Source organism: Octopus sinensis, linkage group LG9 (assembly GCF_006345805.1).
Source record: "Octopus sinensis linkage group LG9, ASM634580v1, whole genome shotgun sequence".
NCBI lineage: Eukaryota > Metazoa > Mollusca > Cephalopoda > Octopoda > Octopodidae > Octopus > Octopus sinensis.
Window position 1 is genome coordinate 43,436,318 of NC_043005.1, and position 19,110 is coordinate 43,455,427.

Here is a 19,110-nt window from a genome sequence, read left to right on the forward strand (position 1 = left end):
TTATCAAGAAATTTAACTATTGGATGACACTATAAATGCTACTTAACTGTAATCTTCTCAATAAGGAGGGGGTGGGTGCAATTCATATATATATATATATATATATATATATATATATATATATAATATATACATATGTATGTGTGTATGCACAAATATATACATGTATATGTATATCTGTGTCTATGTATGTATCTATGTGTGTATGTGTATGTCTATATATACATATATATACACACACATATTTACACATGCATACATATATATATATATATATAAGTTCTTCAAGTGAATACATACAACTGTATCCTTTTATGAGTTTCACCATCTCTGCTATGGCCAGGCTTTACCAGGCCACCGCCTTGACTTTACAGAGCATAGTGCAGGGAACTGCTTTGAGTAGGCATATAAATTCAATGCTTAGATATCCATATATATATATGTATATATATATATATATATATATACATATATGTGTATATGTATATATATACACATACACACACATATATATTCATACATATATGTGTGTGTGTTTATATATATATATATATATATGCCTGAATATCTGTCTGTTTGCATATATGCATGTGTATTTACACATACATATGTGTGTAGGGGGGGAATTCTCTCCATTGTAATTGCGTTTTATTTATACTGTTTTGTTGTATATACATATATCTTGAAATGAGTTGATTCCTTCAGCAAGTTTTATACATACCTTTTAAAGAAGTTTTGTGCATACAATTAAGAAGAAATAGAAAAAAAAAAGCAACAAAAGTGAGAAAGCTGTCTATTTGATATTCTTTTATCACATGTGCATTTATGTTTAGTGAAACCAATCTTTTGTAGGATGTATATATATTCATACCTGTCAAGCAAATAAATACAGTGTTATTTGGTTGTAATAATTTATTGTTATGTGACAAATTAATCAATGGAATTAGAATGTTTTTGTTCTTTTTACATACATACCAAAAAAATCAGACAAACATATATACACACATACATATATATATATACAATATATATATATATTTATATATATATATGTTATACATACGTATACATACATATATATGTGTGCATGTGTGTGAGTGAACGAAAAATTATAAAATGTTCTTGTCTCTTTTTCCATTAGTGTTTTAATCAAAGTAAACACAATTGTACACTCACACACATGCGTGCGCATGTACACACACTCACACACACACACATACACATACACAAAAAAACACAAATCTTTACACACCTAAATACATATGTATGTGTATTTGAAAAAAGATATTAAAAAAAGTGGAAATATATATCAGAATATAAAAAAAAATTCTCTAAAAAAAAGAAAAGAAAATTAAATCAAATTAAAAATCCAAAGCAAAGATAAGAAAATGGAAGTGTGAATATAAAAAAAAAAGCATGTGAATAAAGAGATATGTGCAGGGTTAATTGTTCAATGTATCCAAATTGGTTCTTCTCAGTAAACTGTTTTTTATTTGTTAAGGTCTCATCAACTGCACTCCAACGTTGTACATAAAATCATTAAAAAAAATCGAAGAAAAACAAATAAAACTGGCTCACCTTCCTTTTATTTCAAGTGTAACTTATTGAGTGCAGACTCAGTGACTGTTGGGTTAGATGTATGATTACTATGTATCCTGCCTTGCTTCATACAGTGTTATTTCCCAGTTCATATTCCATTGACCTGCAAGAAATGCAGTTCATTTCAGAACCATACATGTTATTACTACACAATTTAAGGTGGCAAGGTGGCAGAAATGTTAAGATGCCAGCAACATGCAGTTCACTTCAGAATCAAACATCGTTATTACTACACAATTTAAGGTAGCAAACTGGTAGAAACATTAAAATGCCAGGTAAAATGTAGTTCATTTCAGAAGCAAACATGTCACTATTACCACACAATTTAAAGCGGCAAGCTAGGAGAAACATTAAATTGCCAGGTAAAATGCAGTTCACCTCAGAATCAAACATGTCGTTATTACTACACAATTTAAGGTAGCAAGCTGGCAGAACGTTAACATGCCAGGTAAAATGCAGTTCATCTCAGAATCAAACATGTCGTTATTATGTGATTTAAGGTGGTAAGCTGGCAGAAACATTAAATCGCCAGGTAAAATGCAGTTCACCTCAGAATCAAACATGTCATTATTACTACACAATTTAAGGTAGCAAACTGGTAGAAACATTAAAACGCCAGGTAAAATGTAGTTCATTTCAGAAGCAAACATGTCATTATTACTACACAATTTAAGGTGGCAAGCTGGCAGAACGTTAACATGCCAGGTAAAATGCAGTTCATCTCAGAATCAAACATGTCGTTATTATGTGATTTAAGGTGGTAAGCTGGCAGAAACATTAAATCGCCAGGTAAAATGCAGTTCACCTCAGAATCAAACATGTCGTTATTACTACACAATTAAGGTAGCAAACTGGTAGAAACATTAAAATGCCAGGTAAAATGTAGTTCATTTCAGAAGCAAACATGTCACTATTACCACACAATTTAAAGCGGCAAGCTAGGAGAAACATTAAATTGCCAGGTAAAATGCAGTTCACCTCAGAATCAAACATGTCGTTATTACTACACAATTTAAGGTAGCAAGCTGGCAGAACGTTAACATGCCAGGTAAAATGCAGTTCATCTCAGAATCAAACATGTCGTTATTATGTGATTTAAGGTGGTAATCTGGCAGAAACATTAAATCGCCAGGTAAAATGCAGTTCACCTCAGAATCAAACATGTCATTATTACTACACAATTTAAGGTAGCAAACTGGTAGAAACATTAAAACGCCAGGTAAAATGTAGTTCATTTCAGAAGCAAACATGTCATTATTACTACACAATTTAAGGTGGCAAGCTGGCAGAACGTTAACATGCCAGGTAAAATGCAGTTCATCTCAGAATCAAACATGTCGTTATTATGTGATTTAAGGTGGTAAGCTGGCAGAAACATTAAATCGCCAGGTAAAATGCAGTTCACCTCAGAATCAAACATGTCGTTATTACTACACAATTTAAGGTAGTAAGCTGGCAGAAATGTTAAAATGCCAGGTAAAATGCTTAGTGGCATTGTGTCTGTCTTTACATTCTACATTTAAATTTTACGAAGGTCAACTTTGCCTTTTGTCCTTTCAGGGTTTATAAAATCAGTACCTGTTGAGCACTGGGGTTGAAGTAATTGACTTACACCTCCCCCAAATTTGTTGGCCTGGTGCTGAAATTCAAAGTCATTATTACTACACAATTCAAGGCTGTGAGCTGGCAGAACCATTGACACACCAGGCAAAATGCTTAGTGATATATCGTCCTCCTTTATGTTCTGAATTGAAATTCCGCGATGGTCAACTTTGCCTTTCATCCATTTTGATAAAATAAGTACCAGTTGAGCACAGGGGTCAATGTAATAGATTTACCCCTTATTCCAAAATTGTTAGCCTCGTACCAACATTCAAAACCATTGTTACTACACAACTAGGGTGTTTTATGAATAGATTACTTTTATATTTGTGGTTAACCTTTTTAGCATTTAGATAGCTTTGTCAAATGTATTGCTTCTTTATTCATATTGTTATGAATTAAGCATGCATTATCTTGTAGCTCCAAGATTTCAATGGTTTGTTTGTACATTTTTAGAATGGCATTGTATGGTAGGTGTGAGAGGTCGCATCTGGCCAGCTTTAACATAAAACAGGTAGAATATATAACACTGGTTGCTTGGAGAGCGGAGGCTGGGATGCATGGGCGACTGCTGGTCTTCCATAAACATCATTGCCCAGACTTATGCCTGAGAGGGTACCTTTCTAGGTGCAATCCCATAGTCAGTCATGACTGAAAGTGGTCTCAGCATATATATATATACAGTATATATATAGAGGGTCATAGCCCAACTAATTAGAGAGAGAGTTAGTTTAGATGAGATGCAGTTTGGGTTTGTGCCAGGGAAAAGTACTACTGATGCTATATTCCTGGTAAGGCAGCTGCAGGAGAAATACCTAGCCAAAGATAAGCCCCTGTACCTGGCTTTTGTTGACATGGAGAAAGCCTTCGACAGGGTCCCCCGATCCCTTATCTGGTGGGCAATGAGAAAACTAGGGATAGATGAATGGTTAGTGAGAGCTGTGCGGGCCATGTATAGGGACGCCGCTAGTAGGGTGAGGGTTGGAAATGAGTACAGTGAAGAATTCCGGGTAGAGGTAGGGGTCCACCAAGGCTCAGTACTCAGCCCCCTCCTATTTATCATAGTCCTCCAGGCAATAACGGAGGAATTCAAGACAGGATGCCCTTGGGAGCTCCTCTATGCTGATGACCTTGCTCTAATTGCTGAGTCGCTATCAGAACTGGAGGAGAAGTTTCAGGTGTGGAAACAAGGATTAGAATCGAAGGGCCTCAGAGTCAATCTAGCTAAAACCAAAGTCGTAATCAGTAGGAAGGTAGACAAATCACAAACACCTTCAGGTAGATGGCCCTGCTCGATCTGTAGAAAAGGTGTAGGTAGAAACTCTATAAGATGCACCAAGTGTAAGCTATGGACACATAAGAGATGCAGCAATGTCAAAGGAAGGCTAACTAGGAAGATGGTTTTTGTATGTGGCAGATGCTCAGGAACAATAAACACTGAAAATGCTCTGAGACCAACTTCCGTCACTTTCCAGGGAGAAAAACTAGAAATAGTTGATAGTTTCCGTTACCTAGGTGACCAAGTCAGCAGCGGGGGTGGGTGTGCTGAAAGTGTAACTGCTAGAGTAAGAATAGCTTGGGCAAAGTTCAGAGAGCTCTTACCTCTGCTGGTGACAAAAGGCCTCTCGCACAGAGTGAAAGGCAGACTGTATGATGCGTGTGTACGAACAGCCATGCTACATGGCAGTGAAACATGGGCCGTGACTGCTGAGGATATGCGTAAGCTCGCTAGAAATGAAGCCAGTATGCTCCGATGGATGTGTAATGCCGGTACTCACACTCGGCAGAGTGTAAGTACCTTGAGAGAAAAGCTGGACCTAAGAAGCATCAGTTGTGGTGTGCAAGAGAGACGTTTGCGCTGGTATGGTCATGTGGCGAGAATGGATGAAGATAGTTGTGTGAAAAAGTGCCACACCCTAGCGGTTGAGGGAACCTGTGGAAGAGGCAGACCCAGGAAAACCTGGACGAGGTGGTGAAGCACGACCTTCGAACTTTAGGTCTCACTGAGGAAATGACTAGAGACCGAGACCTCTGGAAGTGTGCTGTGCGCGAGAAGACCCGGCAGGACAAGTGAGTCCACAACCCGTGGCCTTCTACATGGGATGGAGCCAGCCTACGTATGCATACCTTCCCTTCTTGGGACACAAAACTCTACTTGTGAAGACGTGTTGAGGCAAGTGAGGATCAGAATCGAAATCGATCAATGGAAATTGCGGATATGCTACCAGTGCCGGTGGCATGTCGAAACTCTGCTTGTGAAGACCCATTGAGGCAAGTGAGGATCAGAATCGAAATCGATCAATGGAAATTGCAGATGTGTTACCAGTGCCGGTGGCATGTAAGAGAACTTTCCGTTTTGCGACCGTTGCCAGCACCGCCCCGTTTCGTGTCCGTTGCCAGCCTCGCCTGGCACATAAAAAGCACCATCCGTTCGTGGCCGTTTGCCAGCTCTGTCTGGCACCAGTGCGGGTGGCACGTAAAAAGCACCCACTACACTCACGGAGTGGTTGGCGTTAGGAAGGGCATCCAGCCGTAGAAACACTGCCAGATTTGACTGGGCCTGATGAAGCCTTCTGGCTTCACAGACCCCAGTAGAACCGTCCAACCCATGCTAGCATGGAAAACGGACGCTAAATGATGATGATGATGATGATGATTAACTTAATGTTCCATAAAGGTAAGATCAACAAAAAAACATATTCTATCCAGTGAGAGATAAATATCATTTAATGTACATCTTATGAAGATGAGGACTACTAATAGTTTCTTGCTATGAAGACACGGCTAGGCTTGTTTTTATAACATATCTTGTGTCTCCAAGTAATCTCCAGGCTCTGAGCACATGGTCTGTTCTATTTGAAAATCAGGATGCTGGTACATGAGAGATCACAAGAAAAAGACAAGAAGGTTGAGGCAAAAAGTGGAAGGGTGAATAAAAATGGAAAAAGAAAACAAATTCGTCAATTTTCTTTGCTTTCTTTTTTTCATTTTTGTTCACCCTTCCAGTTTTTGCATCAACCTTCTCATTTTGTTTCTCATATACCAGCATCCCGATTTTCAAGTAGAATAATAGACCATGTGTTCAGAGCCCAGAGATTGCTTGGAGCTGCAAGGTACATTATAAAAACCAGCCTAGTCTCATGTCTTCATAGCAAGAATGCATTAGTGTGCATTAAATGAGATGGATATATATATATATAGATAGATAAACAGAAGTAAATGAACAAATAAGAAATTTAGTGCTCAACATATTTGGTTAGAGTTACATGTATTTAATAACAATCTGGCTTAACCCTTCATTACTTGATGTAAGGAACTGATTTTACCAATTATGTCATCCTGCTGATTGCCTGTCTGCTTTATCATGTAAATTTATGAATAAAATGATGCTTCGACAGTAAAGACAACTACATTATGCAAATTGAACAATGAAGGCCTAAATACTTAGAAGCGATTTTAAATTTTCACTGCTCTGTCTCCAAACATCTGATGAATTGGATAGGCCCACGAAAGTTTTAAGAAATGCTGAGCTGAGTCAAACTGTTAGCAAATATGTGTGTGTGTGTTCTGCACACACGTATTGTGATTATGCACACACACACACATATAAATGAAATACTTTCTCTCTCAAAAAAGAAAGCTAATTCGGATATTAAATATAGTTAAATTTGGAGGAAAATTTTAAGTCAACATTATACTATATATATTTAAATCATGCAAAATATATCTATAAAACACTTTGAGAGTCATCCCCACTGCACTAAATCGCAGCCTACCAGCAAACAAGCTGAGCAGATACATTGAGCATGTGTGTTCGATAATACAAAATCACACACCTACAAACACTTTATTCATTTACATCTTCAAAATCATTAAGCAGCATTGTCCTATATTTTGCTATTGTTTGGAAAAAGTGTGTATGTATGTGTGTGCACACAAACACACGTATATAGAAATACATACATTATTTCATGTCATTTCCTTCCCCACCACATAATCACCACTATAGTCTATCATCTGTGGAACTCTTAAGAATAAAATATTCTCAGAAGAAATTCTGTCTTTTAAAAATATATTGCATTGTTGTCAAAACCAGGAGTGATATTTTAAATATATATATTTGGCTGATAAAAACTCACATTTGAATGACTTGAAAATATACAAAAAAAGAAATAATAAAAAAGGAAAGAAATAGGTACCAAATGGCTATGTGGAAGAAATGAATAAAATGAAACAATTTATTAAGGAAAATAATGGAATTGTGAGAGTTATATTAAATATAAGGAAAAAATGTTCTTGTTTAATTATTGACCTTCTTAATGTTGAAGACTAGGTGGTTTCTTTGTTATGACATCCACGTATTGGATTTTCACACAGACAACTGGCATAAACATAATGAGAATAAGAATTAGTAACCAGAAGGCTTTTAACAGTGTTCCACAATTGTGCATTCTGGAAGCATTTGCCATGAGTGAGATTGAGATAATAATAAGCTTATATATTGGTTTCATATTTTGGCACAAGGCCAGAAATTTCGTAGGAGGGACTAAGTTGATTACATCAACCCCAGCGCTCGGCTGGTACTTATTTTCTTGACTCTGAAAGGATGAAATGGAAAGTTAACCTTAGCGGAATTTGAACTCCAAACATAAAGACGGACAAAATATGGCTAAGCATTTTGCCTGGCATGCTAACAATTCTGCCTGATTGCCTGCCTTAATAAACTCATATATGAATTATATCATGAGTAATTAGCAAAAAAATTTTGTAGATACAGGCGCAGGTGTGGGTGCACAGTAAGAAGCTTGCTTCCCAACCATATGGTTGCAGGTTCAGTCCCCTTGGGAAAGTGTCTTCTACTATAACCTCAAACCAACTGAGGCTTCGTGTTTGGATTTGGTAGATGAAAACTGAAAGAAGCCCATCATGTATAATTATATATATTTATCTGTGTCTTTGTGTCAATGTTTGTCCCAACTGTATCCTGCGCTGCCAGACTTGGTCATCAATGGTCATCTGTTGCCTACATTGTTCTCGGATGTTGTTTGAGATTTGGTCACATAGAGAGACACCAAAGATTTGATGAAGACACCGCATTTGGAAACCCTTGAGCTTGTTCAGGTCTTGTTTGAGGATGCTCCAAATCTCAGTGCTATCTGGAAGAAGCCCAACATCTCCCTAAGGACCAAGATCTATCCTTTCCATACACTGGTTCTGCCTGTCTCCTACAGAGCTGGGACTTAATATCATATTAAATAAAGAAACAGAAAGAATTAAACCAAAATCAAAGTACTCGATAGAGTACAACAGAAAGTAAAGCTTACACAGGAATAATGTAAAAGGCATCAGAAAAACTTGCAGGAACACTGCACCTCAACCAGTTTTCTGCTAGTAGATAAATGATGTACATCTGATTCCCAGTTTGAGTAATTTTTCCTAACAAGTTACTTTTAATTTTCCTTTGTATTCTTTGTTTAATAGTATGCACTTGCTCATTAAATAAATTAGGGATAACTACAGAAGTGTGCCCCATGCCACCAATTTTGTTTCCTCATAACTTTCTTTGTCCCCTACTACTGTTTGATGGCTGGTGTTGGTTTGTTTATGGCCCCATAATTCAATGGTTTGGCAAAAGTGACCAAGAGAATAAATATCAGGTTTTTAAAAAAAGAAGTCTTGGGGTCGATTCAATTGGCTAAAATTTTTTCTAGATAGTGCCTCAGCATGGCCACAGTCAAATGACTGAAACAAGTTAAAGATAAATGATATATATAAAATGATAAATTATATATTTAGGCACTCGCATGGCTGTGTGGTTAAGAAACTCACTTTGCATTCATGTGTTTTTGTGTTCAGTCCCGCTGCATCATACCTTGGATTTGGACAAGAGTTTTTTACTATTGTCCCAGGTTGATCAAGACCTTGTGAGTGAATTTGGTAGATTGAAACTGTTCAGAATCCTGATGTGTGTGTACATGTGTGTGTGCATGCGTGTGTGTGTGTGTATGTGTGTGTGTGTGTTTGTGTAGGTGTCTCCCTGCCACCACTTGACAACCAGCATTGATTTGTTTATTTCCCTGTAACTTAGTGGTTTGGGAAAAAGTGACCAATAGAATAAACACCACACTTTAAAATAGAATCGATTGATTCAACTACACCTTTCAAGGCAGTATCCCAGCATGGCCACAGTCCAAGGACTGAAACAATTTAGTAAAGAAAACAATTAAAAGGAACATGGCTAAATTAGACAAAGAAATATTGGTTTCGATTTTGGCACAAGGCCAGCAACTTCAGGGGAAGGGGTATAATTACATCGACCCCCCCCACCCCAGAGATCAATTGGTACTTATTTTATCGACCCTGAAAGGATGAAAGACAAAGTTGACTTCAGTAAAATTTGAACTAGAACATAAAGGTGTACAAAATGCATACTAAAGATTCTGCCAGCTCACTGCCATATAAAAAGAGAAATATAACAAAAATTGCTTGAAAAAGTAGGACTCAATGGTATAACTGATGGATTCTTGATTATAGCATAGAGCCAAATCCTTTCCGCCCACAAATGTTAGTAGCTGAAGAATATGTGGAGGTTAGGAAGAAACAATTAATTACATTTTCTCTGAAATGTTGAAAGAAAATGAGTTTGTGTAAATGTCCACAGGAAAGATCTCTGAGAATGACAAAGCAAGCAGATTAACAGAGAGATTAAGACTAATCACCTAAATATTGTCATCAAGTTGAAACAGGAAAGAAACTGCCATCTAATCTAAGTATCAGTCTCAATACATGTTAATGTATCTCTAAAAGGACTGGAGAAATTATCATCAAAATATGCAGATCTAGAAATAGAGGTAATCAGAATGAAGGGAGTAAAAACAAAACAGTCATTATGATAATCTTTTCTACTATAAGCAGGAAGCCTGAAATTTGGCGGGGCAGAGGCTAGATGATAACACTGACCATAATGATCAACTGGTATTTGTTTTACTGATCCCAAAAAGGATGAAAAGCAAAGTAGACTTGGGCAACATTTGAATTCAGAATGTTAAGGCAGACAAAATACTACAAAGCATTCTGTCAGCATCCTACTGATTCTGCCAACTCACTGCCTTAACCCTTTCTTTACTGTATTTCTGTTGAGAAGCTCTATGTTTCTTCCAAATACTTTAACCCTTTAGTGTTCTGATTATTCTATCAAACATAATGCTTATTGATTTACATTGATTTGAATTAATCATGCGTTATCTCATATCTTCAAGATCTTGATGGTGTAATTACCTAATGTAGAATAACATTGTAGGGTAGGTGTGAGAGCCTGGATCTGGTCAGTTTGAACATAAAACAGATTAAATATTTTGGCCGGACATGGCTGGTTTAAATACTAAAGGGTTAAATATAACAAAGTGGAGGCGCAATGGCCTAGTGGTTAGGGCAGCGGACTTGTGGTCATAGGATCGCAGTTTCGATTCCCAGACCGGGCGTTGTGAGTGTTTATTGAGCGAAAACACCTAAAAGCTCCACGAGGCTCTGGCAGGGGGTGGTGGCGATCCCTGCTGTACTCTTTCGCCACAACTTTCTCTCACTCTTTCTTCTGTTGGCCTGCTCACTTAGCCAGCGGGGTGGCGTCATTTGAAGGCTAAAACAATGCGAAGCGCATTGTGACAAGCGATGTGTAACAACATCTGATGGCCTGGTCGGTCACGGTGATCACGGTGATAACAAAGAATTTAGTAAAATAACTTAGTTATGATTAAGCTAGTTTTAGGAACATAAATTGTGACTAAGGTTTGGTGGAAGATTTTTATTCAAAACTTCTGAAAACAAGACATTTGTACTACAGAGCCAGAGCAGGTTTATAATAATGGTTTCAAATATTGGCACAAGGCCAATCATTTCAGAGGAGGGTTTAAATCGATTAAATCAACCCCAGTTTTCAACAGGTACTTAAGGCAAAGTCAATCCTGGCAGAATTTGAACTCAGAATGTAAAGATTGTCAAAATACCTATTTCTTTATTACCCACAAGGGGCTAAACATAGAGGAGACAAACAAGGACAGACATAGGTATTAAGTCGATTACAACGACCCCAGTGCATAACTGGTACTTAATTTATTGACCCCGAAAGGATGAAAGGTAAACTCGACCTCGGCGGAATTTGAACTCACAACATAACGGCAGACAAAATACTGCTAAGCATTTCGCCCGATCAGTATTTTGTCTGCTGTTATGTTGTGAGTTCAAATTCTGCCAAGGTCGACTTTACCTTTCATCCTTTCGGATGAAGATTGTCAAAATACCATTAAGCATTTTGCCCAGCATCTTAGAAATCCTGCCAGCTCACTGCCTTCACACTACATACAATATTAGTTTCAAATTTTGGCACAAGATCAGCTGTTATGGGAGAGGGGTAAGTTGATTAAATCAACCCCAGTGTTCAACTGGTACTTATTTTATTGACTCTGGAATGATAAAAAGCAAAGTCAACCTCAGCAGAATTTGAACTCAGCACGTAAAGTTGGATGAGATGCTGCTAAACACTTTACCCCCAGAGTGCTAATGATTTCTGCCACCTTGCCATCCTGCAGTACTTATAATATTAACAGATGGTTTGGGAAATCATTAAAAAAAAGATACTGGAAGTAAACACTAAAAACCATAACCCCAAGACTTACCAAGATGAGACTATTAGACATGACAGTATGGACACTGATGATTGGTCAGAGCTGACAGGATATTGAACCTGTTTAGGCAACAGTGCCTTTTGGCTCTAGAAGCAAACATACACGCATGCACAGCATGCAGAAATATATACAAGGTCTGATGGAAAAGTATCAGGACTGTTACTATTGTAACAGAGCTAAACTATGCAGAGTGAAGCCACAGGGTACAGATTGACCTTGATCTCTGCTGGACATCACTCTAACTTATAACGTTCTCATTTACATCCATTGCTTATGGCAGTACTTGGAAGTAAAGTGTGTATGGTATGGTCATTACACCACACCACAGAGGTTCTATCAGTGAGCATGATATAGGAAATTGTGTGTGTGTGTATATGGTTGTATGTTTATGTGTGTCTGTATGCGCATGTGTATATAGGGGAGAGAGAGAGCCGGGGGGGGGGGCATGCGTGCATGGAAAGAAACATGGCATGAAGGTTATTATGCCCAAGAATCTTTTAAAAAAATCAAATTCCACTGCAAAGGAAGAAGATTTTAAGACATTGAGGAAACTTAAAAGAATGCAGCTGCTCACTCTCAGAAGAGAGAGAACCAAAGAAGCATGATATAACATTTGGTGTCAAGTGAGTCAGCATCAATTCAGCAATACCAAGTGTGGTGAGGTCAGGGTGGTGGAAGTAGCAAAATGGCTGTGCCGTAAGATCTCATACCCAAGTCTTACGAATGTGAACAATCATCATCATCATTGTTCGACCGTGGTCGAGACAATGGAATTTACCATGCTACGCCAGACTTCACGGTCCATCATGGCATTACGGAGGTCCTGTTGCTGGATGCCTGTATCCCTGGAGATTACATCAGGGTAGGAGAGTGTGCGCCCTCTGGTATTGCGAGTAGATGGCTTCCAGAGGAGAAGGGTAGAAATTACTTCTTTTTCAGCTCTACAACAATGTCCAGCAAACTGGACTCTCCTACCTTTCACAAGAGATGACACAGGTGGTAGTTTCCCATATATTTGCATTTTGGTTGGATAGCGCTTCCACGAGAGATTTTGAACAAGCAGGCATAGGAAATAAGGTGTAACTGTCGGGTAAGAAGGTTGCTTCCTAGCCACATGGGTTCACTTCAATCCTATTGTGTGGCAACTGTGGCAAGTGTTTACTACTATAGACTCAGGCTGATCGAAGAATTGTGAGTGGATTTAGTAGACCGAAAATATATCATGTGTGTGTTTGTGTGTGTGTGAGTGCGTGTGTATAAGTGTGTGTGTGTTTGTGTTTGTGTTTGTCCCCCACCTTGCTTGACACCCGGTAACGGTGTGTTTACGTCCCCTTAATCTAGCATTTCAACAAAAGAGAACAATAGATTAAGTGACAGGCTTTAAAAAAAATGAGACAAGTACAGGGGACGATTCCTTCCACTAAAAATTCTTATTTCTTTATTGCCCACAAGAAGCTAAATAAAGAGGGGACAAACAAGGACAGACAAAGGGATTAAGTCAATTGCATCGACCCCAGTACGTAACTGGTACTTAATTTATCGACCCCAAAAGGATGAAAGGCAAAGTCAACCTCGGCGGAATTTGAACTCGGAACGTAACAGCAGATGAAATACCACTAAGCACTTCGCCCGGCGTGCTAACGTTTCTGTCAGCTTGCCGCCTTCTCATTCAACTAAAAATTCTTCAAGGCGTTGCTCCAGCATGGCTGCAATCTAATTATTCAAATCAAGTAAAAGTTAAAAGATGATAAACACTAATATAACAACACCGAAACAAAACACAGCAACACAGCACCTGCCAAATACACTCATAACTATTCTTGGTAACTTAGTGAAAACATAATAAAAAACAAACAAGCAGATTAGCATAAACCAATAATGGAAACTAAAATTTCACAAACCAGTAATCTGAATGTAATGTCAACTAATTAAATTATTAATAAAAACTATCTTTAATAAAAAGAGACGCGTTAAAGGCGTGTTATGGCCTGTGATAGCATAATTTTCTAATGACTATCTGCATTGAAAATTGAGTATGCTATTGAAGAAAGATTCTAACACAGTCATTTAACCTGCTAACTTGTGACTAAATCTTGTTTGTCTTTGACAACAAATCTAAATATCTCAGGTTTTGATTCTGTATGTTGTATGAGCAGACATTCTATGTCCATAATTTGTGTATGCAACATTTAACTTATGTGGCGTACACACACACAAGTTTCATTTCTCAATCACCATCTGATCTGCTAATAAGATGTAAACACATGTTAAATAAGAATGATTTCTAACATGGGTATAAGTCCATGCACCACACTAGCACAGTGTCAACCAGTTATACATTGCTAGTCACAATGCGCTTCGCATTGTTTGAGATTTCGAATGAAGTCACCTTGCTGGCTAAATGAGGAGGGCAAAATTTCCCCATAATCTGAAGGCTATTCCGTCACAAGGTTACCCATTTACAGCTGAGTGGACTGGAACAATGTGAAATGAAGTGTTTTGCACAAGACACCACCCGGTCCTGGAACTGAACTCATGATCTAGCGATTGCAAGTGCAATACCTTAATCACTAAACTACCCACCTTCACATAATCCACTTATATGGACTCCAATACTTGACAGGTATTTTATTTTGTCTGTTATGGAAGAGCAAAAGACAAATTTGACTCCGGATGAGGCTGGTATAATAAATACTACAGCGTATTTGCTATTATTTCACTATACTGTAAATCCTCGAGTATAGTCCGCCCTTGAGTATAATACACAGGGGATTTTTAGGAGGCTGTACCTCTGAAAAACCTAAATCTTGTGTATAATATGCATCCCTTCTCTAACTTGAGTCAAGGAGGTCTATATTAACGTCCTTGGTTTGTAAAACTGTATACGGTAACATCCTTTATTATTATTGTATATACAGCATAATGCAAACATGTAGCTTTTTTGTGCATTTTGTCTGCAGAAAATAAAGAAATAACAGTAATAACGTTTAATAAATGTTGCTTACTGCAAGTTATGGATGATTCTTTTATGACTTCATTGCTTTCAGGCTTAGCTTAAGGTATTTTCGTGCCCGACATCACAACATGCGTCTGAATAAACATTGCCGGGCAGCAAATAGAGACTCGGACATTGCTTAAAAAATGATTTTCATTTTTAACTTCGTATATAGTACGCACTAGGGATTTTGACCTTTAAATTTTGGGGAAAAAAATGCAGATTATACTCGAGGATTTACGGTAAATAAAAACCATGAGCTGGCAGAATCATTTGCATGCTGTGCAAAATACTTAGTGGCATTTCGTCTGTACCTATGTTCGTTCTAAGTTCAAATTCTGCCGAGGTCGACTTTACTGTTCATCCTTTCAGAGATGATGAAATAAGTACCAGTTATGCAGTGGGGTCGATGTAATCAACTACCCCCCCTTCACAATTTCAGGCCTTGTGCTTTTAGCAGAAAGAATTATTTATTATTATTATTATAATACATACATACATATAGGCGCAGGAGTGGCTGTGTGGTAAGTAGCTTGCTAACCAACCACATGGTTCCGGGTTCAGTCCTACTGCGTGGCATCTTGGGCAAGTGTCTTCTGCTATAGGCCGACCAAAGCCTTGTGAGTGGATTTGGTAGACGGAAACTGAAAGAAGCTTGTCGTATATATATATATATATATGTGTATATGTGTATGTGTTTGTCCCCCTAGCATTGCTTGACAACCGATGCTGGTGTGTTTACGTCCCTGTCACTTAGCGGTTCGGCAAAAGAGACCGATAGAATAAGTACTGGTCTTACAAAGAATAAGTCCCGGGGTTGATTTACTCGACTAAAGGCGGTGCTCCAGCATGGTCGCAGTCAAATGACTGAAACAAGTAAAAGAGTAAAGAGTATTGCTTTACTTCTCAGAGCGCTCGATCTTGTTTGCTCTGGTTGATTCTGTGGGAGTGGACAACAGCCTGCAGTCAGAAGTCTCACAGGGTCTCTTTCCTCACATTATAAAGCTTTATACTTGGTTTTTTAATTATCGTACGTGACATTCAGCATCCAACTACCAAAGCATAAAAGAATATATATATATATGTATATATCAGCTTCCTGATGATTTCATTTGAATGAAACAGTTCTAGTCCTGTTGAAGCTCCTTCTATAAAATAAATTAATTTACTCTGCTATGTATTGAGTACCTTATTTACTGTGGTTAACCCCGACTCAACCCGGGGCCTACATATATGTATATATATATAGGCATACACACACACATACATACATACATACATACATACATATATATATACATACACACACACACACACATATATATATATATATATGTATGTATCTTTGTATGTATGTAATTTATGTATATACATATGTATGTATGTATGTATGTATGTATAAGATCACCTTGACGTATGATAGGAGAGAACAGATGATCGATAGAGTCTGGAGTAATGTTCTTACTTACTAACCCACTAATGTGTACGGTCAACAAGTCTATCAAGGGTGAGGGCGTGGTCCCGGTTGTATAATTAGCATAGATAACACACAACATGCTCTGAACTTAATATTTTATTGACCACATTTTTGTCTTGTTAAACAGCCTAATCAACCTTTTCAATGTCAAATGTATACAGGCGACGCCCTTTCTGTAATTTCTCAGACTTTTTTTACAAATTCTTCATTCCTTGGGCAACAAACTTGTTATTTGTAATGTAGAAATATTCTAGAAGCTTGCTTCCCAGTGTGCGATGCCAAACGGCTCCGATAGGTGGCCGTTTACTTTGACCAATAAATAGGTGCCGCTCTGCATTGCAGCGATCCAGCCTCTGAAAACGGGTCCGAAACCGCTTGCTTTCCAGACGGCTTCTAAGTAGCCATGGTCGACCCTATCGAATGCTTTTGATTGATCCAAATTGATGAGAACATCCCCGAAGCCGGCTGTGGTCCCAGCCCTCTCTATGATGTATCGCATAAGGTGGGGGTTGTCGCGGATAAACCAGCTCGGGATTACGCATGTTTGTGCTTCTCCGACCAGGCTACCGACAACAAACGCTAACCTTCTCGCTAACACCTTGGCCAAAACCTTAAATTCTGTGTTTAGCAGCAAATATGACATGAATACAGAATTAGTAGCGAAGATCATCAAAATCGGGCGATCCGCGACTTGTGCAATCGCTCATCACCTCCCAAATTTCAGCGGCTGTTATCGGCCTCTCACATAACCTCATGTCAGCTGCTGAGAGCTGCGGCAAGCTGTCCAAGTACGAACTTTAGTCCAGTACCGTCGTTGACTCTTCGCCTTCTCCAGACAGTCGCGCGAAGTGCTGCTGAAAAGTCACACACATCTGCTCAGAGTCGCGTAGCACGCGCCCATCCCGATCCGTCAAAGACCTGATCGTGTTTTTGATTCCACGTCGTGTCTCCACTGTTCGAGGCCATCGGACAGCTTTAGTTCCCTCCTGTTTGAGCGAACGGGCCTTAGCTCTAACAACGCAACCTTCATGTTTCGCTTCGAATAAACGATCAAGAGTCATTCTCGCCGCTAGCACATCGGTCGCAATGCTCTTTTTAATCGCCTGTTCTAATTTGCTAACTAGTTCACCCTCTAATCTAGAGGGTGAACTAGTTCACCCAGCTTCTGTCGGGGCATAGACGACCACCAATCTAAGGGCGCCACTTTCGCTACCATTCACATCTAAGACCACCAACCTACCGCCCGGATCTAAGATCATTGCCTTTACTTCGAGATCTAAGGATTTTCAGAATAGCACTGCTACACCACCAGACAGACCACATGATGAGAATATCTCATAGTCATCGAATATGGGTGCTAATGCTTGCACATTAGAAATCCTTATCTCGCTAATTGCAGCCACATCTAAATCGACCGACCTGAGGTTGTTTAGCAAATTACCTTTCTTCCAAGCTGACTCCAGGCTACGAACATTCACACACCTTACTCTGAAAACAACCATGTTTATCAGAGAAATAAATAGAAGGTCACTTACCTTAAATTTTGAGAGGGTCGGCTGATTCAGCTGTCTCGTCTGACACATTAGCATTAATGAAGGGCCTTCCTAAAGTCCTCTTAAAATTCTTAAGTTCGTGTCGGGAGTTTATGGTGTATCTATGTCGGCCGCCTGTAGGGATGGTCTGGCGTTGCTTGTTTCCACTGCTTCAGTTGTTGGTGCCATTGTGGTGATGGGATTCCGTTGTAGAAAGTTATGCTTTAACGGCTGTTGCTGCACTGATTGTTGTTGCAGCTTTTGGCCTTCTTGAGGTGGTAGTGGTAGCTCGTTTCTCGAGCTCCATTTTGTGGATTTTGTAGGCAGCCGACCTTCAAATGGGCGTTAGACCCACAAGTGTAGCACCTTGCTCCGTTGGGCAGCTCTATAAGGTCGGGGACCTTGTCCAGGGATTTCGGTTTTATCTGGATCAAAATCTCCAACTCGATTCCGGACCAGTTCTCCTTCCGATATTTTTTAATTTCTAGAAGCGAATCCGAACCTTCGACCACAGCGCACACAACCAATCACCAAATGTCTAATTCTGGTGGCACTATTTCAACTTTCACCACTCGCCGTCTAAGGTATGTGGGAAAATAATCTGCCGCTTTCAAAACAAAAACAAAAAACGATATCAAAACTCCCAAACTGCAAAGCGGCAGGACCAGACGGAATTCAAGGCTACTGGCTCAAGTGGTTTAGGTTAATACACAATTGCGCTGCAATTAGGCAATTGCCTACAGAGCGGTGCAGTAAGGTCATGCGCTGTTTACATGAAAAGAGATCACTATGTTGCGCACCATTGTCCGGATATTGCCATATTGAATAATAGAGACAAATTCTGTCAGATTATTTGATGTAGCTTTACCAAGTGATATGAATATTGTGAGTAAACAAGTTGAAAAAAATCACCAAGTACTCTGAATTAAAAGTGGAAGGGGCAAGACTGTATGGAATGTGAGAGGGTAATGTAAAAGTGATACCAGTGGTGATCGGAGCGTTGGGCTCAATCCCATTGAAACTTCAAGACTACTTAAGGCAACTGGAAATCCCATGCAAGATTGATGTCTTGCAAAAAGCAGCCTTATTGGGCACAGCGCACATCATAAGGAAAGTATTATCTGTCTGAGGTTCGTGTTGTGACTTGGCAGACGACTAAAGACTCCAGAGCATTTTTACCTACACTGTGTTACGACGGAATAATAATAATAATAATAATAATAA

At 38.8% G+C, this 19,110-nt stretch overlaps 1 long non-coding RNA gene across 1 annotated transcript; it reads right to left on the reverse strand.

Annotated features, from left to right (window-relative positions):
• Positions 1–1,560: 1,560 nt before the first annotated feature.
• On the reverse strand, positions 1,561–17,158 carry LOC118764838. Its single transcript, XR_005000660.1, has 3 exons — positions 17,004–17,158; positions 14,118–14,120; positions 1,561–1,573 (listed from the first exon to the last, which is right to left on the reverse strand). It is a non-coding gene; the product is annotated as an uncharacterized LOC118764838 (long non-coding RNA).
• Positions 17,159–19,110: the final 1,952 nt, after the last annotated feature.